The sequence below is a fragment of the Pongo abelii genome, chromosome 3 (assembly GCF_028885655.2).
Source record: "Pongo abelii isolate AG06213 chromosome 3, NHGRI_mPonAbe1-v2.0_pri, whole genome shotgun sequence".
Classification (NCBI taxonomy): domain Eukaryota; kingdom Metazoa; phylum Chordata; class Mammalia; order Primates; family Hominidae; genus Pongo; species Pongo abelii.
This window is the reverse complement of record NC_071988.2, coordinates 8237281-8265128: the sequence shown is the minus strand read 5'-3', so window position 1 is coordinate 8265128 and position 27848 is coordinate 8237281. Positions and strand designations below refer to the sequence as shown.

Below are 27848 nucleotides of genomic sequence, written 5' to 3'. Positions count from 1 at the left end.
AGGTGGAGATAATTGAATCATGGGAGCAGTTTCCCCCATGCTGTTCTCGTGGTAGTGAATAAGTCTCATGAGATCTGGTGGTTTCATAAAGGGAAGCTCCCCTGCACATGGCCCTTGCTTGCCACCATGCCTTTGCCCTTCCTTTGCCTTCTGCCATGATTGTGAGGCCTCCGCAGCCATGTGGAACTGTGAGTCCGTTAAACCTCTTTTTGTAAATAAATTACCCAGTCTCGGGTGTGTCTTTATTAGCAGTGTAAAAATGGACGAATACAGACACCATCTCTAAACAATTTGATTAATTTAAAAATAATAATAATAGCCAGGCGTGGTGACTCACGCCTGTAATCCCAGCACGTTGGGATGCCAAGGCAAGTAGATCGCTTGAGCCCAGGAGCTCGAGACCAGCCTGGCAACATGGTGAAACCCCGTCTCTACAAAAACTACCAAAAAATGAGCTGGGCTTGGTAGTGTGTGCCCGTAGTCCTAGCTACTCAGGAGGCTGAGGTGGGAGAATCAACTGAGCCCTGGACATCGAGGCTGCAGAGAGCCGAAACTGTGCCATTGCATGCCAGCCTCGGTGACAGAGCGAGACCTTATCTCAAAAAAAAAAAAAAAAAAAGCGATAATAATAATAATGATAAATAAAAATTTCAAAAAGAATTTTAAAAGATACTCAAAAAGAATTTTAAAAAGATTTAAAATATTCTTTCATTGTATTCATTCACAGTACTAAAACAAAAATTGTTAATAATGTTTTGGGTATTTTCACATAATCTTGAATATCTCCAGACACAATATATAATCCTTTATGGAGAGAATTATTGCTAATGTTAGTGGTGTTGCTAATGTTGCTAATGTTAGAGGTGAATTATATTCAGCTCTTTTCTCAATGAGTTCGCTCGCTCTCTCTCTCTCTCTCTCTCTCTCTCTCTGGTTGACTCCCATTGCCTCTGATTAGATTCTCAGGGGTTGTACCTAAGGGATGACAAAGAACTCTCTATTTGAAGGACAAATGCCAAATCTGCTGTTTTCTTGTTCTCTCAGGCTTCCATGTTTACAATTGTCTTCAATCCATGGCTCCCTTGCAGGAACTCTGTTCATCTGTGGCTCCACAATGAGAGTTCGTGGGACTAACTAGACAGTATAAAGTTGCAAATCCTCTTCACAGAGCACTGTGGCTATCCGCTTGCTAGTGGATGCAAGGCGCCCTCACCCCCTGGGTCTCCCAGCCTGTGTGAGGAGCTCTCACTCTTCCTGTCTGTATTAGTTTGTTTTCACGCTGCTAGTAAGGACAGACCCGAGACTGGGTAATTTACAAAAGAAAGAGGTTTAATGAACTCATAGCTCCACGTGGCTGTGAAGGCAGAAGGTGAAAGGCACATCTTACGTGGAGACAGACCAGAGAGAGAATGAGAGCCAAGCAAAAGGGGAAAACCCCTTATAAAACCGTCAGATCTCATGACACTTATTCACTATCATGAGAACACTGTGGGGGAAACCGCCCCCATGATTTGATTATCTGCCACCAGCTCCCTCCCACAACATGTGGGAACGATGGGAGCTACAATTTAAGATGAGATTTGGGTGGGGACACAGGCAAACCATATCACTGTCAGATGCTCTCAAATGCCCACCAGACATAGTGTGCTCCTGGGCACCAGGGTTGACCCTCATAATAAATACAGCATGACTCAATTTCCTAACTCCTGCTACTTATCTGATACAAATGAATATAAGCAGAGACTTGAGGGCTTCCCCACACCCCAGAGCATCATCTTGCCTGTCCCTAGCATGCATTTTCCCCCACTTTGGAGGCCACTGGCCTCTTAGATTATGAGCTACTTGTGGGCAAAATACATGTTGTGCTCATCTCTGGGTCCCTTCTGGGACTGTTCTGGCACCCAGAAGGGGCTCGCTTAGTGTTTGCTGGACACATGAATGAAAGAATAGATGACCAGGATCAGTCCATGAGCAGTCCTAGAGCGGGACCAAAGCTCTAGGGTGGGGCTCGGGGTGACATTCTGGAACTGGGAGGACGAGCTGAGGGTGGGGACCAGAGAGCTCGTTACAGCCAAGGGCACAGAGGACCCACTGAATCTCTTCCCACTTAGCTGCTTCATCTGTAACTGAGAATCATCATGGTAATACGTACCACACCTCTTGTCCAGAGAGTCCAGGAAACAATGTACAAGAGAGTGAATGAGGAGCCTTCTGGGCCCTGACACTGTATGTGCTCAATAAACATTTGCTCCTTCCCCTGGGAAAATGAAATAAAATATAGTGGCAAGGCCAGTGCCTGGAGGCAGCTACAGTGTGTGTCTTAGTGTCCTTGGCTGCCGTAACAGATGACCACAGACACATTGGAGGTCAGAAGTCTCATGTGGCTCTCATTAGGCTAAAGTCAAGCTGTCGGCAGGGCTGATTCCTTCTGGCTCTTGCCTGTTCCAGCTTCTAGAGGCTGCCTACATTCCTTGCCTTCTGGCTCCTTCATCTTCAAAGCCAGCAATTGTGTCATTCCAACCACTGTTTCTATTTTCATATCTCCTTCTTCTGACTTTAACCCTTTGTTTCCCTCTGATAAGGATCCTTGTAACTACTTTGGGCTCATCCAGATAATCCACGATAGTCTTCCCATCTCAAGATTCTTAAGTGAATCACATCTGTAAAGTTCCTTTTGCCAATCATAGGTTCCAGGGATAAGGACGTGGACATCTTTGCAGTGGTGGTGGTGGTATGCTATTGTTAAGCTGATCACAGTGAACAACCAACCCGATTTGCCTGGGACTGCCAGACTGATTAACTGATTTAATTTATAGATCATCTATAAATTTTCACTCTGTCACCCAGGCTGAAGTGCAGTGGTGCCATCATTGCTCACTGCAGCCTCGACCTCCTGGGCTCAAACCCTCCTCCCACTTTAGCCTCCTGAGTAGCTGGGCCTACAGGTGCGAGCCGCCACACCCAGCTAATTTTTTTATTTTTTTGAGATGGAGTCTTGCTCTATTGCCCAGGCTGGAGTGCAGTGGCACAATCTCAGCTCACTGCAACCTCCACTCTTGGGTCCAAGCGATTCTCCTGCCTCAGCCTCCTGAGTAGCTGACATTACAGGCATGTGTCACTACACCTGGCTAATTTTTGTATTTTTAGTAGAGATGGGGTTTCAACCTGTTGGCCAGGCTGTTCTCGAACTCCTGACCTCAGGTAATCCACCTGCCTCAGCCTCCCAAATTGCTGGGATTACAGGCATGAGTCACCGTGCCTGGCCCACCCAGCTAATTTTTAAACTTTTTGTAGAGATGGGATCTCACTGTGTTGCCCAGGCTGGTGGGCTCAGGGAACCCTCCCATCTCGCCTCCCAAAGTGTTAGGATTACAAGCATGAGCCACCATGCCCAGCCCGGGACTGCCATTTGAACACTGAAAGTCCTGTGTGCTGGAAAACCCCTCAGTCCCATGCATACTGGGCCTGTGGGTCATGCTAGCAGGCAGCATAACATTAGTGGCTAACAGAATGGGCTGTGGAATTAGAGAACTGGGGTAGAATCTCCCTCCAGCCTCTAACTGGGTGTGATACCTGGTGCAAGTTGCTTTAGCCTCAGTTTCTTCCTCTGAAAAGTGGGAATGATAACAGCACCAATAGGTTGATGGGAGCTTGAAATATGAAAATGTATGTAATGGTGACACATACAAGAGTGGCAGCTATTACTGTCTTTATATGGAGAGCTCTACATGGAGTGCTATGGAGCCCAGAGAAGCCGCTCCCAGCCCAGTCCCTAACTCCTCAGGCCTGAGTCTCCTTTCTCCTCCACCCCCAGCCCAGCCAAGCATGGCCCTGGCTCCCCTGTTACCTCTTTCCCCATGGCGCATGCCAGGGCCTGTGCTCAGTGAAGGCTGGACACTCTGTGAGCATGGCCAGGTTTTGGTGGCCCCAGAAGACTTCTGGCAGAGGAGAAGGGCTGCACCAGGTGAATCGGCTCCACTGTGCTGAGCTCAGTCCTGCTCCTGGGCTGCTCGTAGGGGCGGGCAGGTGGGTGGGGTCTTCCTGAGTTGTGAGCCCACCAGGCCCCTCAGCCAGCCATTGTGGGTGTGGCCAGCGGCCTTTGCAAAGCTTCTAGCAGGAAGGAACCTTCCTGGACATCCTCCCCGCTTCCCTTCAAAAGGAAACAACACAAGGAAAGAGCTCCCCACATCCACGTGTCCAAACACAACAGCTTATTTAAGTTTATTGTGAAGTCATTGTATTTCACTTTGTGCTGTTTTGCTGATTGGTATTTGTTTAGCTGACAGATGTGCTCTGCATGAACAAGTCAAGGGTGTTTCCATCCCTGATTGGCTCATCAGGAGGGGGATGTAGAATCTGGGGGCAGTGGGATCTTGACCTTGGGGGAGCAGGATCTTGAATGAGATAATTCTGCAGGTGCCTTGTGCGTGTATCTTATCTGAATTTTACTTCCTGCCTTGACATTTGGAAGTGCTGAGCAGTCCAGAGATGGCTCCCTGCATTAGAGTCCCTGTGCCTTGTCAGGCCTTAGAAATGAGGGTTTACCTTGCTGGAACAGACAGCTTTCTTGATGCACTGTCTGATGTATTCAGACCTGTAATGTAGGGTGCCCAGGGCTGTAGGGTATAATGGGGGAGCCTGGGAGAGCATAGGCTCCTGAGGCTCCCTCTTGGCCTGCACTGAGTTAGCTGCTGGGCCAGGATGGTGAACAGACAGACCCAGCAGCCACCCTCCTAGAGCTGACAGTCTAGCAGGCAGACCCCCTGATTGCAGAGTTACACAAATAATTGAATAAAAATCACAAGTGTGGAAAAGCGCAGAGCAAGAGAATAGGCCTGGGGCTGGATAATGTATCTCTGGTCTCAGCAGGGTGACAGTCCCCTGCCCACCTTCACTTCTGGTGCTCCTGGCATACCCACTCTCCCCCCGCCAGGCTGAGCAGCTTCTCATTCTCTGAACGGATCAGCCATGTCTTTGCCTGGGCTGTTCTCATTGCCTGATAAACTCCTACTCATCCTGCAAAATTCAACCCAGGTCTCACTCCCTCCAGGAAGCCTTCCCTGCCCTTCTGCTGGCCCTACACTTTAGTTATTCCCTCCCCTGAGTGACCTGCCATTGCCCTAATCATACTTTATTTTAATTTAGCACATTTGTTTTTAGAGTAAATTTTATTGCAATGTCATTCACACAACATAGAATTTATCATTTTAAAATATACAAGTCAGTAGTTCGAAGTATATTCACCATGTTGTATAATAACCATTCCCACCAATTCAGAACATTTTCATTACCTCCAAAAGAACTCCCATGCCTATCAGCAGTCCCTCCTGATTTCCTCCTCCTCCAGCCCCTGACAACCACGAATCTGCTTTTGTATCTCTAGATTTGCCTATTTTGGACATTTCATATAAATGGAATCATACAATGTGGGATATTTTGTGTCTGGCCTCTTTCACTTAACATAACGTTTCCAAGGTTCACCCTCACTGTAGCGTGGGTCAATGCTTCATTCCTTTCTATGGCTGAATCATATTCCATTGTGTGGATGTATTGCATGTTATTTACCCATTTGTCCATTGATGGATGTTAGATTGTTTCCACTTATTGGCTATTATAAATAATATTACTATGAATATTCACACTGAAGTTTTTGCATAGATATATGTGACATGGTTTGGATGTTTATCCCCTCCAAACTTCACGTTGAAATGTAATTTCTAATGTTGTAAGTGGGGCCTGGTGAGAGGTATTGAATCATGGGGCAGATCCCTCATGAATGGCTTAGCACCATCCCCTTGGTGAAAAGTTCTCATTTAGTTAGTTCACACGAGATCTGGTTGTTTAAAAGAGCATGGTGCCTCCCACCTCCTCTTTCTTGCTCCCACTTTCACCATGAGATGCTAGCTCTCCCTTTGCCTTCTGCCATGATCGTAAGCTTCCTGAGGCTTCACCAAAAGCCAAGTACATGCTGGTGCCTTGCCTGTACAGCCTGCAGAACTGTGAGCCAATGAAATTTCTTTTCTTTACAAATTACCCAGCCTCAGGTATTTCTTTACAGCAACACAAGAACGAACTAATACCATATGCTTTCAATTTCCTTGGGTACATACCTATGAGTGGAATTGCTAGGTCACATGGTTACTCTTATATTTAACTTTTTGAAGAACTGCCAAGTATTTTCCAAAGCAGCTGCACCATTTTGAATTCCTAGCAGGAGTCTATCAGGGGTTCATTTTCTCCAAATTGTCCTCAACACTTGTTATTATCTGTCTTTGTGATAAAAGTCATCATCTTACTGGAGGTGTAGTGTTATCTCATTGTGGTTTTGATTTGCATTTTTCTGATGAGTAGTGACATTGAGCATATTTCTTATGCTTATTTGCACACTCCATTTGCATATATTCTTTAAAAAACTATCTGTTCAAATCTGTTGCCCATTTTATTTTATTTGAGACGGTGTTTCACCCTTCTTGCCCAGGCTGGAGTGCAGTGGCGCAATCTCGGCTCACTGCAACCTCTGCCTCCCGGGTTCAAGTGATTCTCCTGCCTGAGCCTCCCAAGTTAACTGGGATTACAGGCGCCTGCCACCATGCCCAGCTAATTTTATATTTTAAGTAGAGACAGGGTTTCTCCATGTTGGTCAGGTTGGTCTGGAACTCCCAACCTCAGGTGATCTGCCTGCCTCGGCCTCCCAAAGTGCTGGGATTTCAGGCATGAGCCATGGTGCCCGGCCTCTATTGCCCATTTTAAAAATTATTTTTTATTGTTCAGTTGTAAAAGCTCTTTATGTATACTGGATACTAGACCCTCATTAGATATATGACTTGCAAATATTTTTTCTCTCATTCTGTGGGTTGTCTTTTCACTTTCTTGTTGGTGTCTTTTGATACAGAAAAGTTTTAAATATTGTTGAAGTACAATTTATATATATTTTTCTTTGATTGTTTGTACTTTAGGTGTCATATCTAAGAAAACATTGTCTAATCCAAGGTAATGAAGATTTATACCTGTTTTCGTCTAAGAATTTTATAGTTTCACCTCTTACATTTAGGTCTTTGATATTTTTCAGTTAGTTTTTGTTGATGGTGTGAGGTGAGGGTCCAAATTCATTCTTTTGCATGTGGATGTACAGTTGTCTCAGCACCATTTGTTGAAAACACCATTCTTACCATTTGACCCAGCAGTCCCATTACTGGGTATATACCCACAGGAATATAAATCATTCTATTATAAAGATACATGTCTGCATATGTTTATTGCAGCACTATTCAAAATAGCAAAGACATGGAATCAACCTAAATGCCCATCAACGATAGACTAGATAAAGAAAATGTGGTATATATACACCATGGAATTACTATGCAACCATAAAAAAGGAAGAGATCATGTCCCTTGTAGGGACATGGATGGAGTTGGAGGTCATTATCCTTAGCAAACTAACACAGGAACAGAAAACCAAATACTGCATGTTCTCACTTATAAGTGGAAGCTAAATGATGAGAACACACGGACACATAGAGGGGAACAACACACACTGGGGCCTATTGGAGGGTGGAGGGTGGGAGGAGGGAGAGGACCAGGAAAAATAACTCATGGGTACTAGGCTTAATACCTGGGTGATGAAATCATCTGTACAACAGCCTCCTGTGATACAAGTTTACTCACATAACAAACCTGTACTTGTACCCCTGAACTTGAAATAAAGGTTTTTAAAAAAGAAACAAAAGATCATTCTTTTCCCAGCAAATGGTTTTGGCACCTTTTTTGAAGATAAATTGACCATAAATGCAAGGGTTCATTTCTGGACTCACTCTTACTCTGTTGATCTATATGTCTATCCTTATGTTAGTGTCTCACAGTCATGATTACTATGTATTTTTTTTCATTTTTTGGATTATTTATTTATTTAAATTGTGGTGAAGTATACATAACAAAATTTTTCCTCTTCATAATTTTTTAGTGAACAGTTCAATAACATTAAGTACATTCACACTGTTAGGTAACCATCACCACCACCCATCTTGCAAAACTGAAACTCTGTACTTTTAAAATAATAACTCCCTGTTCTCCATCCTCCACCCCTGGCAACCACCATTCTACTTTCAGTTTCTATGAATTTGACTACTCTAGATATCACATATTTATTATTATAGTTTCATAGTAAGTTTTGAAATTAGGAAGTCTAAGTTCTCTGACTTTGTGTTTTTAAAGTTTGTTTTGGCTTTTCTGGGTCTCTTACATTTTCATATAAATTTTAATAGCTTGTTTGTTTCTGCAAAAAGGGCAGTTGGAATTTTGATAGGCATCATATCAGATGTAGATTAATTGAAGAATATTGCCATCTTAATAATATTAATTCTTCTAATCCATGAACATAGGATGTCTTTTTAATTATTTAGGTTTTCATTAATTTCTTTCAACTATGTTTTCTAGTTTCAGTATGCAAGCGTTGCACTTCTTTGGCTAAATTTATTTTTAACATTTTGTCCTTTTAGATGGTATCAAAACTGGAATTGTTTTCTTAATTTTTGGGTGAGGTTATGAGCCACTGGAGGGCAGAGTCAGTTGTCATAGGCAGCCAGCTGTGCATCAAACCTAGTTTCCCTTTCCCCAGGCAGCTACATGGGGCCCTGTGTCTGTGCCACTGGAATGTGAATGGAAATGATGTGGCCACTTCCAGGCCCGGCCTGCCAACCTCCTGGTATAATCCTACACATGATCTTCTCCCACCTCCTAGCCAGAGGTCAATTCCCAGGATGACTGTGGAAGCCACTGTGCGACATGGCAGAATTTCCATCACCCTGAGCTCCTGAATGACCCTGAGGAAGAAAGCAGACAGGTGTATCTGTGAGGGAGTGAGAAATATTTCGTAAAGTCACTGAAATGTGGGAGTTTACTTGTTATAGGAGGTAATATGATTAAAATGGATACAATCATCCTTATTTCTGAATCTCTAGCACCAATATGTATCATACCTAACAGGTGCTTGATGAATTTTTTGGAATGAGTGCACTTTAAGTTTTCCTGGCTTGGCAGTTCAAAGATGTCTTTGATTTCCCCTTTTCCCTCTTCTCCTACAGTTAAGCAAATGTCCGTTGAGTGAATTCATCCCAATGTTGCCTGCAGTACAACAAAATAATATTTTGGGAAAAGCATCAAAAAGTGGAAATCTGTAGATGGTAACAAGCATCCTTTTATTTGAAAAAACCTCTTACGTAGAGTTTAAAAATTGTTTTTACTATGTTTTATCTTCTGATACCATAGTATTCTTATGAAGTAAGTGCGATGGTTGATATTGAGAGTCAACTTGATTGGATTGAAAGATGCAAAGTATTGTTCCTGGGTGTGTCTGTGAGGGTGTTACCAAAGGAGATTAATATTTGAATCAGTGGACTGGGGAGAGGCAGACCCACCCTCAATCTGGGTGGGCACCATCTGATCAGCTGCCAGTGCGGCTAAGATAAAAGCAGGCAGAGTAACATGGAAGCACTGACTTGCTGAGTCTTCCGGCCTCCATCTTTCTCCCATGCTGCATGCTTCCTGCCCTAGAACATCGGACTTCAAGTTCTTCAGCTTTTGAACTCTTGGACCTACACCAGTGGTTTGCCAGGGGCTCTCAGGCCTTCCATCACAGGCTGGAGGCTGCACTGTCAGCTTCCCTACCTTTGAGGTTTTGAGACTTGGACTGGTTTCCTTGCTCCTCAGTTTGCAGACAGCCTATTGTGAGACTTCACCTTGTGATCGTGTGAGTCAATATCCCTTAATAAACTCCCTTTTTTATATACATCTATCCTATTCATCCTGTTCCTCTACAGAACCCTGACTAATACAGTAGGTATACCAGCTACCCCATTCAACTGATGAGGACACTGAGGTCCAGGAATATGAAGTCACTGGCCCAAGGTGGACCTAGGTATATGGGCCCAGGAACACGTCTCATTCCACCACCTCCCTCTGAGCATCAGGGGTCACACTAGAAGGGGGTGGCCATGGTAAGTGTCTTCCCTCCCTGTCATTGCATGTACTATTTCCTCAGCCCAGAGCATCTTCCTTCCCTTGCTGATTCCTACTCCATCCACACAATTCGTCTTAGGACTCCCACCTCCAGGAAGCCTTCCTGGATGCCCCTTCCCCACTGAGCTTGGGGTAGCTGCCTTCTCAGAGGCCATGCAGTGCTTCCTTTGTCAGAACCATCACTAGAGTAAGTGAGAGTGTGGACTCTAGAATGGACTTCCAGAATTTAAACAGTGACTTCTAGTGACTTTACTGTCCTCAGATGCCAGATGGGGATGGTCCTAATAGGACATAGCTTGTCAATTTGTCATGAGGACTAAATGAATGACACATGTGCAGCACTTGGAATGGTGCCTCCACATGCAAGTGCTCAGCAAATGGTGGCTTTTCTCTATCGTACCACAACCTCATTGTCTGTTTATGTATCTGTTGACTGTGGCTCCTTGAGGCAGGGACCTGATACGTGGTAGGTGCTAAGTAAATAGCAGTAAAATTGGATGAATAATTGCAAAATGGCCCAGGTGCAGTGGCTCATGCCTGTAATCCCAGCACTTTGGGAGCCCAAAGAGGGAGGATCACTTGAGTCCAGGATTTTGAAACCAGCCTGGGCAACATGGCAAAACCTTGTCTGTACAAAAAAAATACAAAAAATTAGCTGGCATGGTGGTATACACCTGTAGTCCCAGCTACTCAGGAGGCTGAGGTGGGAGGATCACCTGAGCCCAAAAAATCGAGGGTACAGTGAGCTGTGATCGTGCCACTGCACTCCACCTTGGGAAACAGAGTGAGAGTGTGTCTCAAAAGATAAAAATAAAAAATTGCAAAATGAGCAGAGCTCTCACCTCTCTGGCTTACCTCTCTCAGCATGTGGGTTAAATGCAGGAATGGAAAAGAGCTCTGTGCCATTGTTCAAGTCCTGTAAAAATGTAGGAGATTGCGATTACCAGAAGAATTTTGTATCAATATGCCATTGTTAACAGAGACTTGTCCCTTGGGTTTGTTGAAGCATTAACTTCCTACTTGATAGCGTTCCTGAACATGATCTTCTCAAAGACAGAAATAGAAGTGGAGAACCAACCCTTTGATTCAACTTCGGTTAAAGTGAAAAGGAACGGGCCGGGCGTGGTGGCTTACGCCGTAATCCCGGCACTTTGGGAGGCCGAGGCGGGCAGATCACAAGGTGAGGAGATCGAGACCATCTTGGCTAACGCGGTGAAACCCCGTCTCTACTAAAAATACAAAAAAATTAGGCGGGCGTGGTGGCAGGCGCCTGTAGTCCCAGCTACTCGGGAGGCTGAGGCAGGAGAATGGCGTGAACCCGGGAGGCGGAGCTTGCAGTGAGCCGAGATTGCACCACTGATCCAGCCTGGGCTACAGAGCGAGACTCTGTCTCAAAAAAAAAAAAAAAAAGAAAGAAAAAAAGAAAAGAAAAAAGTGAAAAGGAACGATGTCACAACTTAATTGGATAAACCTGGGACAGAAGAATTTGATTATAATGAGCACTTGACAGTTTCAAAGTATCTTGCTGGTGAGGTGAGGCTATTTACATTCCACAGCTGCAGGAGCCCAGAAAACAGAGAGATTTTCCTGAGGAGGGGAAAAGGTCGGTTTACATTTAATTTTATAGAAAGCCTTTTGTCCATGTTTTCTGAGATGGAGCAAAAACTTCTTGGAGAAACAATAACTCTCAGTTCTTTTTGGATTCTCATTCATTGATAAATGGTGAATTCTTGCTAAATCACTCCAGAATGTCACCATCAGTCTCAAAGCATGTGTATATCATTGCACATTAAGCTACCAAATATTTTATTTGCACTTTAAGCTACTATTTTTTTCTTTCTTTTCTTTTTCTCTTTCTTTTTTTCTCTTTCTTTTTCCTTTCTCTTTCTTTCTTTTCTTCCTTTTTCTTTTCTTTCTTTCTTTATTATTATTATTTTTTGACAGAGTCTTGCTGTTGTTGCCCAGGCTGGAGTGCAGTGGTGTGATCTCAGCTCACTGCAACCTCTGCGTCCTGGGTTGGTTGAAGCGATTCTCCTGCCTCAGCCTCCTGAGTAGCTGAGATTACGGGCACACACCACCATACCCGCCTAATTTTTGTATTTTTAGTAGAGACGAGGCTTCACCATATTGGCCAGGCTGGTCTTGAACTCCTGACTTCAGGAGATCCACCTGCCTCGGCCTCCCAAAGTGCTGAGATTACAGGCGTGAGCCACCACACCTGGCCTAGATATTTTCATAGCAGATGTAGCTTCTTCATTTATATTGTAACCAGACTCACCAGCCTTGAATCAATTGCTATATGCATGGTTTAAGCTCCTCTCAGAAAATCTTGGATCCCTGAATCTAGTTTTTCTCCTTTCAAGCTGCAGATAATGTAAAATAATGCTTCTAGTGTGCTTAAGTCCAAACAAAATGCCCATCTAGTTTCTTCAACATGGGAGACTTCTTGGCACTTTGGGGAATTAATTTTATGCAATAAGAGATGAGAATTAAGCAGCTTAGTTGGAGTAAGCCATCAGATGTAGCCAGGACCCACCAGCCAGAGGCAATGGGGTGGAGTCTGCCAGGAGGCCCAGTGCATTCACGACACAGAGAGAAGATGAGTTGCTGGTTTTCTTTTTTTTTTCTTTTGAGATGGAGTCTTGCTCTGTTGCCCAGGCTGGAGTGCAGTGGCGCCATCTTGGCTCACTGCAAGCTCCGCCTCCTGGGTTCATGCCATTCTCCTGCCTCAGCCTCCCGAGTAGCTGGGACTACAGGCATCCGCCACCACGCCCAGCTAATTTTTTGTGTTTTTAGCAGAGACGGGGTTTCACCGTGTTAGCCAGGATGGTCTCAATCTCCTGACCTCGTGATCCGCCCACCTCGGCCTCCCAAGCTGGTTTTCTTTCAAACAGAGGCCAGCTAGAGCCAGGGATGGCAACTCGGAACGTGTCTAATGATGAGAGCCTTTCTCAGTTGGTTCACTCATTCTTTATTTCATCTATTCATTCACTCAGAAAATGTTTACTGCATATCTGCCACATGACAGGCACTGTTTTAGATATTAGGGAAACAGTGTATCTAAGACCACGATTCTCTACTCCATTATTTGAAATGGCAGGAAAGGGAAGCAGAAAGTAAACCAAACCCACAATGACTCCCATGTAAAAGACGGTCGTAAGTGCTGCGAAGAGAAACAAAGCAGGTGAGGGCCAGAGAACAAGGGATGCTCTTCTAGACAGGGAAGTCCCCTCTCTGGAAGGTGACATTTGTGCAGAGCTGGGAATGAAGTGAGAGGGTGAGCCCAGAGGTTATCTGGTGGAAGAACATTCCAGGGGGGACTCAGCAAGTGCAAAGACCCTGAGGTGGGCGTGTACCTGGAATATTGGAGGAAGAGCAGGGAGGCAGATGTGCTGGAGTGCAGGGAGTGAGATGAAGCCAAAGGGACCTGGGACCGGCATTTCCAAGAGCTTTCTCTGATCTGGACCTAGGGGGACATGTGGGGAGCACAGAGATCCCATCGCGCCCATCAGCACCTCCAATTTGGGCTTCAGACACTCCTACCTGGAAGACGGGCAACTGGCAGAAACGCCTTGAGCTGGAAGCAGGAGCATCAGGTTTGAATCTCTGCTCCTTCCTTTATCAACTGTTACCCCACTGAGTGGCCCTTTCTGAGCCAGAGTTCCTTTACGTATAAAATGGAGATCACCACATCTACTTTTGAAAAACTGATGGAGACTGGGCACAGTGGCTCACGCCTGTAATCCTTGAACTTTGGGAGGCCAAGGCAGGTGGATCACCTACAGTCAGGAGTTTGAGACCAGCCTGGCCAACATGGTGAAACCCTCTCCCTACTAAAAATACAAAAATTAGCTGGGCGTGGTGGCAGGCGCCTGTAATCCCAGCTACTCGGGAGGCTGCGGCAGGAGAATTGCTTAAACCCAGGAGGAGGAAGTTGCAGTGAGCTGAGATCGTGCCATTGCACTCCAGCCTGGGTGACAGAGTGAGACTCTGTCTCAAAAAAAAAAAAAAAAAAAAAGGAAGAAAGAAAAGAAAAAGAAAATAAAAAGAAAGAAAAAGAAAAGAAACCGATGGAGCACAGTTTGTTCTCTTCATTCCTGAGGGAAAACCCATCTCTTGCTCCTTAACACTTGGCCTGGTTCCTGCACTCTAAGCTGGGAGATAGTTGAGACATAAAATTAAGAAGGTGGCATGCAGAACTATAGAACTTACAGAGCTTTATACATCTCCTTCAGCTCTTCCGGCAAACAGAGAGTGAGGGATGTATGTATTACTGGTAATTATTGTTTTCCTGTTTTACAGACGAGGAAACTGAGGCCTGGGACCTGATGTGAGTTGTTCAGGTGGCCAATGGAGGAACTGAACTCAGATTTGTGTGACTCCAAAACCCAAGTATTTGGGCTGTTTTTTTCTCCTTTTGGTTTTTCACTTATAACTTGCCTGTCCCACATGTGGCCATGACTCTGACTTTCAGTTCACCTGTGTCCCTGTGCCCAAAGCTTTGCTTTGTCAGCCTCCCCCATTAGACTATGAGGTGCTTGAGGACAGGGGAAGGTGTCACCTGTCTCCACATTCCATTGAACAAACTGGATAACACTGAAAGAGGTTGCGTGCTGCAAAGAGCACTGGGCTGGGAGTCTGAACCCTGCGGGCAGGTGAGGCTCCTTCTTAGCAGGCGTGACTCATTTGTGGAGTAGTTGCATTAGTCAGGGGAGGCTAGGCCATGCCAAGGTGACAAATTAACAGACATCTCAGGGACTTGACACACCGAAAGTATATTCCTCATTTGTGTCACATGTCAGTGCTTTCCTGCAAGTGGTGACTTGGGGGTCCAGGCTTCTTCCATCTTGGGACATCATTGTCATCATTGTCCTAAACACATGGCTGCCAAGGTCACTTTGGAAGGTGCAGGGAAAGCGAGGATCAGCCAGGATGCTTTTTAAAGACCACCACGGATGAGTGGCTTTCACCCCTCTGCCATATTCCTTTGGCCATAACTCAGTGCTATGGTCTCCAGTCTAACTGCACAGGAGGCTGGGAAACGCTGGCCAGGATGTGCCCAGGAAGAAGAAATGAGTGGTCGACCTCAAGGCTTGTCTGTGCCACAGCCACCCAATTTTTCAAATCTCACGTCTGGACAAGAGTCCAGCAAAGCTAGCCATCTTATGGAGACAGTAGGGCAGGAGTTTTGCAGTTGGTATTTCAGGACTTACTATTGCCAGAGTCTCGGGGCAATTCCTTTTCCACTGTTGAGACTTAATTTTCCCCTTGATAAATATGTGGTTGTTCCCCATCTGCGGCCTGTGGATCCCAGAAGGGGTGAGGGGACTGCATAATTATTCTGAGTCTTAGCATTCCCCTATAAACCAGCACTGTGGTAAATGGAGGCAGTGTAGATGCTATAGGTACCAAATAGAAGCAGACTTATTTTAAAACCTCGCTGTTTTTGTCATACACGTTCTCAATTAATATAAACATGGAAATAATTTATATCAGGTGAATAATTGTGAAATACTTTAGGTTAAAGGTCTTCATAATGAAAAATATCTAGGCTGGGAGCGGTGGCTGACGCCTGTAAGCCCAGCACTTTGGGAGGCCAAGGCAGGGGATCATTTGAGGTCAGGAGTTCATGACCAGCCTGGCCAACATGGTGAAACCCTGTCTCTACTAAAAATACAAAAATGAGCTGAGTGTGATGGCAGATGCCTGTAGTCTCAGCTACTCAGGCTGAGGCAGGAGAATTGCTAGACTGGGCAACATAGTGAAAACCCTGTCTCTATCAAAAAAAAAAAAAAAAAAAGTGGGGGGTAGTGGGGCAAAGGACTTGAATAGACATTTCTCCAAAGAAGATATACAAATGGCAAAGTACATGAAAAGATGTTCAACGTCACTGCTCATCAGGAAAATGCTAGTTAAAATTAGAATGAGATATTACGTTACACCCATTAGGATGGATATTATTAAAAAACAAAAAAACAGAAAGCAAGTGTTGGTGAGGATGTGGAGAAACTGGAACCCTGGTGCATTGCTGTGGGAATGTAAAATTGTGCAGTCACTGTGGAAAACAGAATGGCAGGTCCTTAAAAAATTAAACATAGAATTACCATATGTATTAGGTCATTTTCATGCTGCTGATAAAGACATACCCGAGACTGCGCAATTTACAAAAGAAAGAGGTATAATGGACTCACAGTTCCACATGGCTAGGGAGGCCTCACAATCATGGCAGAGGGCAAAAGGTATGTCTCACATGGCGGCAGACAGAAGAGAATGACAGCCAAGTAAAAGGGGTTTCCCCTTATAAAACCATCAGATCTCAGAAGGCTTATTCACTACCATGAGAACAGTATGGGGGAAACCACTCACATGATTCAATTCTCCCCCACTGGGTCCCTCCCACAACACGGGGGAATTATGGGAGGTACAATTCAAGATGAGATTTGGGTGGAGACACAGCCAAACTATATCACCATAGGATCAGCAATTCCACTTCTGGGTGTAACCCCAAAAGAATTGAAAACAGGGACTCAAACAGATATTTGTACACCCCTGTTCATAGCAGCATTCTTCACACTAACATTAATTTCCACCAAAAGGTGGATGCAACCCAGTGTCCGTGACAGCTGAGTGGATAAGCAAATGTGGTTTATACCTACGATAGAAGAGTATTCAGCCTTTAAAAGGAATGAAGTTCTAACACATCCTACAACCTGGTTAAACCTTGAGGACATTATGGTAAGTAAAATAAGCCAGGACGAATACTGTATGAGGCACTTAAAGCAGTCCATTCACAGCAACAGGAAGGAGAATAGTGGGTGCCAGGGGCTTGTGGGGTGAAGATGGGAATGTTAGTGTTTAATGGGAACAGAGTTTCAGTCTGGGAAGATGAAAAAGCCCTGGAGATGGATGGTGGTGACGGTTCCAAGACCATGTGAATGTGCTTAATGCTGCTGAGTGGCACATTGGAAAATGGGTAAAATCGGCCAAGCTTGGTGGCTCATGCCTGTGATCTCAGCACTTTGGGAGGCTAAGCTGGGAGGATCATTTGAGCCTAAGAGTTCGAGACCAGCCTGGGCAAGATGGTACCCCATCTCTACAAATAAAAATAAAAATGGGCCGGGCGCAGTGGCTCACGCCTGTAATCCCAGCACTTTGGGAGGCCGAGGCAGGCGGATCACAAGGTCAGGAGATCGATACCATCCTGGCTAACACGGTGAAACCCCATCTCTACTAAAAATACACAAAATAAGGCGGGCGTGGTGGCGGGCGCCTGTAGTCCCAGCTACTCGGGAGGCTGAGGCAGGAGAATGGCGTGAACCCGGGAGGCGGAGCTTGCAGTGAGCCGCGATCGCGCCACTGCACTCCAGCCTGGGCGACAGAGCGAGACTCCGTCTCAAAAAAAAAAAAAATAATAATAATAATAATAATAAAAGGGTAAAATGGTAAGTTTTGTGTTGTGTATATATTATAAAGTGTGGGGAAAGAAGAATGATTACGGGCTCCTGGGAAGGCCAAGTGCCTCCCTTGAAGCAGGGAGCCTGTGTGGCTCGGAGGATGGAGTCAGGCAAGGGGGGCACAGCAGCGGGGGCCTCAGCAGCGGGGGCCTCGGGGCTTTGAGGGCGCTGGGACTGACCTTTCTCCCATTTGCTCCTGCTGAGGGGCCCAGAGGCCAGCTCGGCCTGGCCCGAGGTCTCAAAGGCATTTCTGAAATGCCTCACTCCAGAGGGCACCGCTTCCTGCCACAGTGACATGGGGGATGGTCCAGGGAACTCATCCCAGCTAAGTGACCTCTCTGGCTGGCTGGCCTCTGTCCGATGCCAGGCATCATCTGGAACCTCTAAAAAGTTCATTTAGCACGAGGGCAGAGGCATGGCATTCAGGGTCTGCCCCTTAATGGGAAACCAACTGTCCTTTAGAAAAAGGAATTAATTCAAAATCAGTCCGTGGGATCATAGAAACCAACTGTCCTTTAGAAAAAGGAATTAATTCAAAATCAGTCCGTGGGATCATAAATCAACAGACATGTTCCAAAAATGTTCGAATCATTGCAACTTCAGGGGGATCTGAAAAGCTCTCCATTGTAAACAGACAAATTGTTTGGGATAAAAGGAGAGAAGAAACTCTGGTGATCCCAACTTCACAAGTCAACTGGCTCTTTTTTAAGCCAGAAGGGGTGTCTATTGTAGGAATTTTTGTTTCCTTTTCCCTTCTGTATCTTTGGGCTTCAAAGGGGATGGCGAGAGGTTAAAACACAGCGAGAGAGGCTGCCCTTGTGATTTTTCAGCCTGCTGGAAACAGAAAGATACCAGGAATCTACTGAGGTGATGTAGACATGGGGTCTTGGCTGGGATTCCTCGCGGAATCTGGGAATCATATCGGTGTGTGGGGCCATGGGGCCTGCGGCGCTTTACAGGTTTCCCGAGAGGAAAGCAAGTCCCAGGAAGCTTAAGCACCTTATCCAGGGCCACCTGGCTACTAAGGGCCAGTCCATAGTGGTGACTGATTTGCCTCCAAATGAATTTTCTGATGTCCGCATTTCGCTGCAAGAAAGACACGAGTTAGAACGTGCTGAATTTCAATCCCGGAGCCTCCCAGGAGGAGGCGTTCATTTGCTCCCCAAACTTTCACCGTGGTGGCCAGAGTTCTCAGCCCAGGACACTTCCTGTTGAGGACCTGGGAGCTGTCTGGGATGTTTGCCTGTTTCTCACTCCTCCACACCACCCCTCCCCTCCAGAGTACCCAGTTCACCTTTAACCGGTTTCTTTCAGGTGTGCAGATGGTATTTCAACTTCAGAGGGAGCGACAGAGTTGGGGGACCTTTATGGATCTGTGACCCCCGGCTCTTTGAGTTGCACAAACTAGCTCTCCCCCACCCCGGTCCAGCGGCTGCCAGCCCCAGCCCCCTTCAAAGGCCGGCTGGGTGCCACGCAGCAATTTCCGCTGCCGAATCTGACAGTGACAGTTCACTGGGACCTTCTCTCGCTCTCTCTCTGTTCTCCATGCTGGGGCCTTCTCAACTTTAAGTCTGATAGGGTCTTGTCACAGAGTCTGGCTGGAATGGGCTGAAGGGAGACAGAAACTGATAAATTTTCTTTTGATCTTGGATCTGCAAAGCCGCTCAGAAAAAATAAATCGCAACAGTGGGCCCACGGTGGTTGGTCAGAGCCAGAGAAGACAGAAAAGTTTCCTTCTCCAGCTCAGGGTTCCCTGATTCCCCCTGGTACATTACATATCAAAAGGAGGCGGGTGCGCTGGGGAGGGATCCCTGGCCCAGAACAAGGCAAGGAACTTAATTAGGTGAAAATCATTTAAATGGTTTTCACAGCATCGCTTGATTTAAAACATTTATCACCACCTAACGGATAATTAACAGCAGGACAAGTGATTGAACAAAGGCTGTCTTCTACTCAGAGGGATTATGTTAATTTTCATTAATCTTATATATTACCATCTCTTTCCAAATGAATGTTATCTTAAAGGCCCAAATGCCTTCTTTGATCTTGGGGAAAAGAAAAAGAGAGAGAGAAGAAAAGATTGTAACCTATGTTTGTTTGGAAATGACATTTTAACAACAGGCTCCAAGTACAGGATCAGAAGTTTTTGGTATTCAAGAGTTAATCTAGCCACAAAAAGAAGGAAATTCTGTGTGGAGGAATGAGGCACTGCGCTTGCCTGGAAACACAGGATTGGGCCAGATGGGTTGTCTGAGGTCTCCTTTAGTTTGTTTATTGTGGTTCTAAGGGAATATACTCAGATTCTGCCATAACATTCTCATGTTGTTGGATGTGTCTGCCCCTTGCCATCCTAGCCCGGAGGGTCCCTTACAATAATTTTAATTAAAAAAAAATCAGTGAAGACAAGTAGTTACAGAAACTGGCTTGATATGAATAATAACCACACACTGTGCTCTTCATCTGATAATTAATTACTTGACCTGTATTATGTCATCAAATCCATACCACAGTCTGATTGTCATCCCCACATTGCAAATGAGGCAACTGAGCCATGGGGAAACTGAGGTAGCTTGTCTCAGTTAATATTCGGGATACTCACCCAGGCAGGTGGCCTCCAGAGCCTGTTCTCTTGGCTGCTGGGCTGCACGGCCCACCTGCGTGGTTGGTCAGGAATCTTGCTGTAACCCATCTGTCTGGGCTCCCATCTCAGCTGTGCCCCCAGCTTTGTGTGCAAACTTGGGCAAGCGTCTGTGCCTCTGGGGCCTCAGTTTCTTCATTACCAACTTCCGGAATATTGGTCTCCACGCTGGGCTATCAGCTTGCATTTATGGAATGCTTTGTTGAATGTTGGTGCTGTTGTTTCCCCGTTTTACAGTTGAGGAAACCGAGATCTTAGAGGCTCTGCCAGGTTCACACGCTGTGAGTTGTGGAGCTGGGATTTGAACCCAGATCAGCAGATGCTGAGCCTTTTCTTAATCTTTATGATCTGTTGACTCACAAAGTCCAACTAGGGGCATTTCTAGCTTTAAATTTTTTTTTTTTGAGACAGAGTCTTGCTGTTAGAAATGCTTGTTACTCGGTGCCATAAAGAAATAGCACTTGAACATAAGTTTAATTTCCTCAGCAAGGCCATTTTTTTACTTTCTGTAGAAAGGGTATACTCATCAGCAGTTTTGCCACGAGAGTACACTGAACAAAGGAGACAGGGTCATTTATAACCTGACGTGTCCACCTTACTGCTGTGTCCGGTTTCCATTGGCTGGAACCGGGCTTCACATTCTGTATTTGTCCTGATTGTTTTGTGCAATGCTGAGAAAGGTAAAAACACCTTCAAATAAGGAAGAGGAACAGGCTATGACCTAATGCTTGCTTGGACCAGTATAAGCATGCCAGGGCAAATATTTAGGCTAAATTGTGGGAGCCAAGAACATAAAGTACATTGATTTCTTTGTTACGGCTAGCAGATATTTAAGAATGTTAGCACGGATCTTTGAATAAATTTTGCTTCTGAGAGAAGTTACTATTTATTCTTAATTAGATGGGGAGGAAAGCCTTTGAAGAGGAAACTACTTTTTGCATTGCTCTGTCACCCAGGCTTGAGTGCAGTGGCGCAATCTCAGCCCACTGCAACCTCTGTCTCCCGGGTTCAAGTGATTCTCCTGCCTCAGTCTCCAGAGTAGCTGGGACTACAGGCATGCATCACCACGCCTGGCTAATTTTTGTATTTTCAGTAGAGATGGGGTTTCACCATGTTGGCCAGGCTGGTCTCGGACTCCTGACCTCAGGTGATCTGCCTGCCTCAGCCTCTCAAAGTGCTGGGATTACAGGCATGAGTCACCACGCCTGGTCTCTAGCTTTAAATAAATAGGATTTCTATGGGGGGATGGGTGTTATTGTGTTAGATCTATTCAGTATCTTGACTGTGGTAGTAAATACAAAAATCTATCCTGATGAAATTGTATAGAATTTAATACACAGACACTAATACAAGTAAAATTGGGAAAGTCTGAATAAGATTGGTAGATTAAAGCAATGCCAATATGCTGATTGTGATATTATGCTATGGTTTTGAAAAATGTTACATGGGTGAGCAAAGTGCATAAGGAATCTTTCTGTATTGTTTCTTACAACTTCACATGAATCCACAATAATCTCAATCAAAACATCAATTTAAAAAGTAGAAATGGACTGGGCACAGTGGCTCATGCCTATAATCCCAATACTTTGGGAGGCCAAGGCAGGCAGATTGCTTGAGCCCAGGAGTTTGAGACCAGCCTGGACAACATGGAAAAATGCTGCCTCTACAAAAAATACAAAAAAATTAGCCAGGCATAGTGGTGTATGCCTGTGGTCTCAGCTACTTGGGAGGCTGAGGTAGGAGGATCACTTGAGCCCAGGATGCGGAGGTTGCAGTGAGCTGAGATTATGCCACTTCACTCCAGTCTGGGTGACAGAGCCAGACCCTGTCTCAAAAATAAATAAATAAATAAATAAATAAATAAACAAACAAAAAAATACAGGATTCTATCTATAAACACACTGAGTAACTTTATTGTGTATATGTGAAATGTTTGGAATAAACATAAGACCTGGTTCTTGCCCTAGAGGAATGTACTGAATTAATAATAATCATAATAGTAATAATTTTTAAATGACTACCATTTATTGAGTGACCATGTGTCAGACACAGTCCTGAAGTGCTGTATTAATTTCCGCAGCACTCTTTTTTTTTTTTTTTTTTTTGAGACAGGGTCTTGCTCTGTTGCCCACGCTGGAGTGCAATGCAGCAATCAAGGCTCACTGCAGCCTCAACCTCCTGGGCTCAAGCAATCCTCCCACCTCAGCCTCTCAAGTAGCTGGGACTACAGGCACGCACCACCATGTTCAGCTAATTTTTGTAATTTTTTTTTTTTTTTGGTGGAGACAGGGTCTCGCCATGTTGCTCAGGCTGGTCTTGAACTCTTGGGCTCAAGGAATCCACCTCTTTCCACTTCCCCCAGTGCTGGGATTAAAGGTGTGAGCCACCAACGCCCAGCCCATTATCACTTCTTTACAAGTGGAAGAAACTGAGCTTCAAAGAGGTTAAAACTTGCCCACGATCACCCAGCACATAAGTAGTAATGTTGGTGGGCATGGGTCCAAGCCTGACTCTGGATCCCACTCCTCAGCTGAGCCAGGGTTCCCTGAGCACCTTCTATGCCAGCACATTCCAGTAAAATAGTATCATTATGCCCTGGCACAGTTTGGTGAGGCAGGCAATATCATCCCCATTTTGCAGATGAGAAGACTGGGGCTCAGAGTTGGAGAAGACTTGAATCCAGCTGCCTCTTTTTCCTCCTACAAGGAGGAGACAGAGCTGAACACAGGTCTCACAGCACTATGAGGTCATTCTGGGGCTCAGGGTATGCCTCAAAGAAGAAGGTGTCTGGGCAGGCCTGGGGTATGTGTGCGGGTGCTGGGGAGTAGGCAGGACCTAGATAAGTGAGTTTCAGGAGCTAAGAGCAGGGTGTGAGCTGAGCCTGGAGCTGTTTATTCAGCTTTAGGGGGAAAGATTTCATCCAAGGCCCTGGTTGGTGATAAAGCAGCTCTGTTTTCAAACCAAACATGGCCTTTCCTTCGAGGACTGGGAAATTTGGGAAGAAAGATATTGCATGGCTCTCCTGTGGATCTTTCCGGCCCTATCACCAACCAAATATCTCACTGGACTCTTAGGGGAAAGTTGAAATGCACTCCCAAAGAGATTCAGGCCACTGTGGGTAACTTCAAAGGACGGTCCTCCAGAAAGCTGAAATTTAAAAAGCCCATGACAGCCCTTTAAAGATGGCCTGGACACACATTGTTGGTCTGGCGGCCATTGTCCCTGACCCTGACCAAAAGCCTCACAGAGCTGCAAAAATGTCTGTGGGCAGGACTGGCTCTAATTCGGGCCTGGGAGGCAGGACTGAGAGGAAAACCCATGTAATGAGCCTGCACCAGGTCCTAGGAACTTTCTACACTTTCTCTCTCTTTAAGACTCATAATAGTTCTGGAAGAGAAGAAGTCTCACTCCCATGTTCTAAATTTACAACCTAGGGGAAGAGACAAGAAGGGTCTCATTCACGACCACATGGCTGGGAAGTAAGAGATCTGAGATTTGTCTGACTCCAAAGAACTGAGTCGTAGTGGCCTGGGGGATCACAGATCATGACAATGATGATGACAACTACTATCACTTATTATTATACAGATAATATTTTCTAAAGATGGCTGTGACAATATCTCCCATTCCACATGTTCTTCTTATAACGTGACTTTGACACTCCTCCTACTGAGTGGTGGGGGTGCCTGTATTCCCTCCCTTTGAACCTGGGCAGGCTTGTGACTATGGCAGAAGTGACACTATGGAACTTCCAAGAAAAGCTTATTAGATTATAAAATGCCATGCATACCTACCTTACTCTCTTGAGTCTCTCTTGGAACCCAGCCACCATGCTGTCAGGAAGCCCAATGTAGCCCACATGGAGAGAGCAGGTGTTCTAACCGAGAGCCCAGCTGAGGTCCCAGCTGAAAGGCAGCATCAATTGCCAGCATGGGCATGAAGACACCTCAGAATGGCTCCCACCCCTGAGTCACCCCCAACAAATTGAGTCTCCCGTGTGCCAGATGTTGGGGAACAAAGACAAACTGTCTCTGCCCAAATTCCTGACCCAGAGAATCATGAATGTAATAAAATGACTGTGCAATGCCACTACATTTTAGGGTTCATTTGTTACTTAGCAACAGTATATAGAGCAAATACAACAACTGTTGAATAAGGGCTAACATTGACCAAGTACTTGCTGTGTGCTTAGCACTGTGTTAAGAGCTTATACAGTCAGAGGAAGGAGGAGCTTTGAAACTCAGCTTCTTCCACTTGTAAAGAAGTGATAATGAGGCTGGGCACAGGTGGCTCACGCCTGTAATCCTAACACTTTGGGAGGCTGTGTAATCCTAACACTTTGAGGCGGGCGGATCACTTGAGGTCAGGAATTCAAGATCAACCTGGCCAATGTAGTGAAACCTTATCTCTACCAAAAATACAAAAATTAGCCGGGTGTGGTGGTGTGTGCCTGTAATCCTAGCTACTCGGGAAGCTGAGGCAGGAGAATCTCTTGAACCCAAGAGGCAGAGATTGCAGTGAGCCGAGATCGTGCCACTGCACTGGAGCCTGGGCAACACGGCGAGACTGTCTCAAAAAAAAAAAAAAAAAAAAAAAGTGATAATGGGCTGGGCTTAGTGGCTTATGCCTGTAATCCTAGCACCCAAAACAGGTGGATAACTTGAGCTCAAGTGTTCAAGACCGGCCTGAGCAATGTGGCAAACCCTGTCTCTTCAAAAAAAAAATTAGCTGGACATGGTGGTGCATTCCTGTAGTTCCAGCTATTTGAGAGGCTGAAGTAGGAGGATTGCTTGAGCCCAGGAGGTTGAGGCTACAGTGATATACAGAAGTTTTTGTTTGTTTGTTTGTTTGTTTGGTAGGCTGGAATGCAATGGCACGATCTCGGCTCACTGTAACCTCCACCTCCCGGGTTCAAGTGATTCTCATGCCTCAGCCTCCCGAGTAGCTGAGACTACAGGCATGCTCCAACATGCCTGGCTAATTTTGTATTTTTAGTAAAGACAGGGTTTCACCATGTTGGCGAGGCTAGTCTCGAACTCCCAACCCCAAGTGATCCCCCTGCCTTGGCCTCCCAAAGTGCTGGGATTATAGGCATGAGCCACTGTGCCCGACCTACACTGAAATGTTGTGTAGTACTCCTGGGAAGCCTTCTGAAAGAGAGATTTACAGTACCGGAGAGATGAAAAATGTAGGTTTCCAGGCCCCATCCCAAACCCACTGAGACCACATCATGCACAGCATCCCAATGGAGAAGGCAGGGTCAAACCAAGCCCAGGAGAAGGGTCAGGACAATGTGGTTCTATTTAATGCAGCAAATATTACTGACAGCCCTGACTACATGCCAGGTGCCTGGACTTCCCTCAGCTACTCAGGAGGCTAAGGCTTGAGGATCACTTGAGCCCAGAAGTTTGAGGCTGCACTGAACCATGATCACACCACTGCAATTCAGCCTGGGTGACAGAGCAAGATCTTGTCTTTAAAATAAAATAAAATAAAAAGATTATTATAATGAAAGAATTTAAATAACACAGTGTTGTAGAATATAGAATACAGGGATATAGATGACACAATGCTGATGGGGATGACAACTCATGACCATCAGGCTTGTACTGGGCACCCTCCTGGGTTCTGTTTACACAGAATCTAGTCGATTACCTTCTCACAACTGCTCCCCCCACCCCGCCCTTTCTATTTTTTAGATGCAGAGATTCAGAGAGTCTAAGCAACTTTTCTAAATCATCTAGCTGGAATTTCGGTAACTGAGCCAGGATCTACCCCAGATCTGTCTGACTCCAAAGCCTGTGTCTTCCAGCACACACTGCTGCTGCCTGGGGTAAGAGCTCAACATTATGCTTGGAAAAAGGAGCTTTCCTATCTCATTGTGGAGGGCTGGGGTGTCTCCCGTGTCCACGCTCCCTTCTTTGTTAGTAATGGGCACGTTACTGCGTTCCCCAGCCTCTTTTGCAGCAAGGTGACCACGTGAACACTTTCTAGCTAATGAGATGTACATAGAAGTCTTGTGTAGTACTTCTGGGAAGCTTTCTGAAAGAGAGCAAATATACTCTTCTCCCATTTTCCTCAAAAACCTTCTAGCAGGAATGTGGATATGATGTCTGGAGCTCTAGCAACCATATCAGATCACAAGGATGAATGTACACCCCAGGAATGGAAGAGAGAAAAGCCAGAAAAAGACTCAGTCCCTGATGGCTGAAGAGCTACCATACCTGCCCCTAGATCGTCTATTTCTGGTCATCTTCTATGCAAGAGTGAATGAACTTTTATTGTGTTAACGTCACTGTGATACTGGGTCTTCTTTCTTGCCAGTTGAATGTGATCCTAGGTGATACAATGGGTCAACTGAGAGGAAGAGAATGAACTTGGGTTGGGTTTTGAAAGACAGGAATGGGGGAAGAAGTTCCTTATAGGTGCTGGGAACAGCAAGAGTGAGAAGTGTCCTTGAGGTGGCATGTGGAGTATAACAAGGAAGATGTAGGAGCTAAGCAGGCTTAGAGCAATGTTTTGTAAAGAGCTTTGGCTGCCAGGCAGTCAAGATACAATTTCAACTGTTAAGCACTGGGGAGCCATAGAAGGTGTTTGAGTGGATAAGTGATGTGTTTGGTACTGGATTTTGCCTTGATGAAGATCTGTAGTCAGAACTGGACAGGAGGAAGCCTGGGCCAGAATTGGGGCCCTGGGGGGTGGGAATTGCTTGGAAAGGAGGTTTGGAGACCAGCTTTGGCTACGGTCCATGGAATCACTATTGCATTAAACAGTGGTGTGCTAATACTGTGGATGATTTGGAAGCCACTGAAACAATGATGCACAAGATAGCGTGATAACATGTCAAGTTGCTCACGGTATATTGTTATATGACAAAAATAGGTCTCCAAACAGTTTGCACAATATGATGAGCTCCTGAAAATTCACTTCATGCATTTTATTTAAAAGCCAAGAAGGTCATTCTCCAATTGTTAATAATAGTTACTGCTAGGGGGGAGTTTTTGATTTTTCTTTCTTCTTTTGCTCGCTGTTTTCCAAGCTGTTAGTAGTAGTAATAATAATAATGATAATAATAATAATAATAATAGCTAAGCACTACTGAGGGTCCACAGAGCTTGGTGCCAGCCTCATTCTCAGTGTGAATTCATGTATTTAAATCCTCATAGTCCTCCATGAGGGAGGGACTTTAATTTTCTTCTTTTCATATTTGAGGAAACTGAGATTCAGAAAGCAGGAGCCTATGTCTAGGGGAGAGCACCAGTGGAAAGAGAGGTGACAATGAGGATCTGAGAGAGGGGACGTCCTAGCTGGATGGAGGAGTTAGGGAGTGAGGAGGGAAAGGCCTTCTCAGAAATCCCAGGGGATGCACTCATCGGCCTTTACAGTTTATAAAGCACACCCTGTACGTCCGCTCTTAAAATGCGCTTGTTCAGAATTACGATTGCTATTTTATGGGAAAGGAAACAGGCTCAGAGAGGTTAAGCAGCTTGCTCAAGATAACAAGGGGGAGAGCTGGGATTTGAACACAGTGCTCTGTGCCTGACTCAGGTTCTATCTCTGCCACACCCAGTCAAAAAAGGGGGCTAGTTTCAGTGTGTATTGGAAATCTGTCTGACCCCTTGGCTCCCTTAAGCCAACAGACTTTGTGTTAGCAGCTAAACCACTTAAAAAGAGCAACATAGCAAGACCTGGAAAATTTTTAAAAAATTAGCCAGGTGTGGTGGTGCATGCCTGTAGTCCCA

At 45.3% G+C, this 27848-nt stretch overlaps 1 long non-coding RNA gene across 1 annotated transcript in view; it reads left to right on the top strand.

Moving 5' to 3' along the window:
- The window catches only part of LOC129058905 (uncharacterized), a 107071-nt gene extending 80670 nt beyond the window's left edge, over positions 1-26401 (top strand). Inside the window, exons 3-4 of the long non-coding RNA XR_010139599.1 lie at positions 25806-25939; positions 26200-26401. This is a non-coding gene — a long non-coding RNA (uncharacterized LOC129058905). The remainder of the gene's footprint in view (positions 1-25805; positions 25940-26199) is intronic.
- Positions 26402-27848: the final 1447 nt, after the last annotated feature.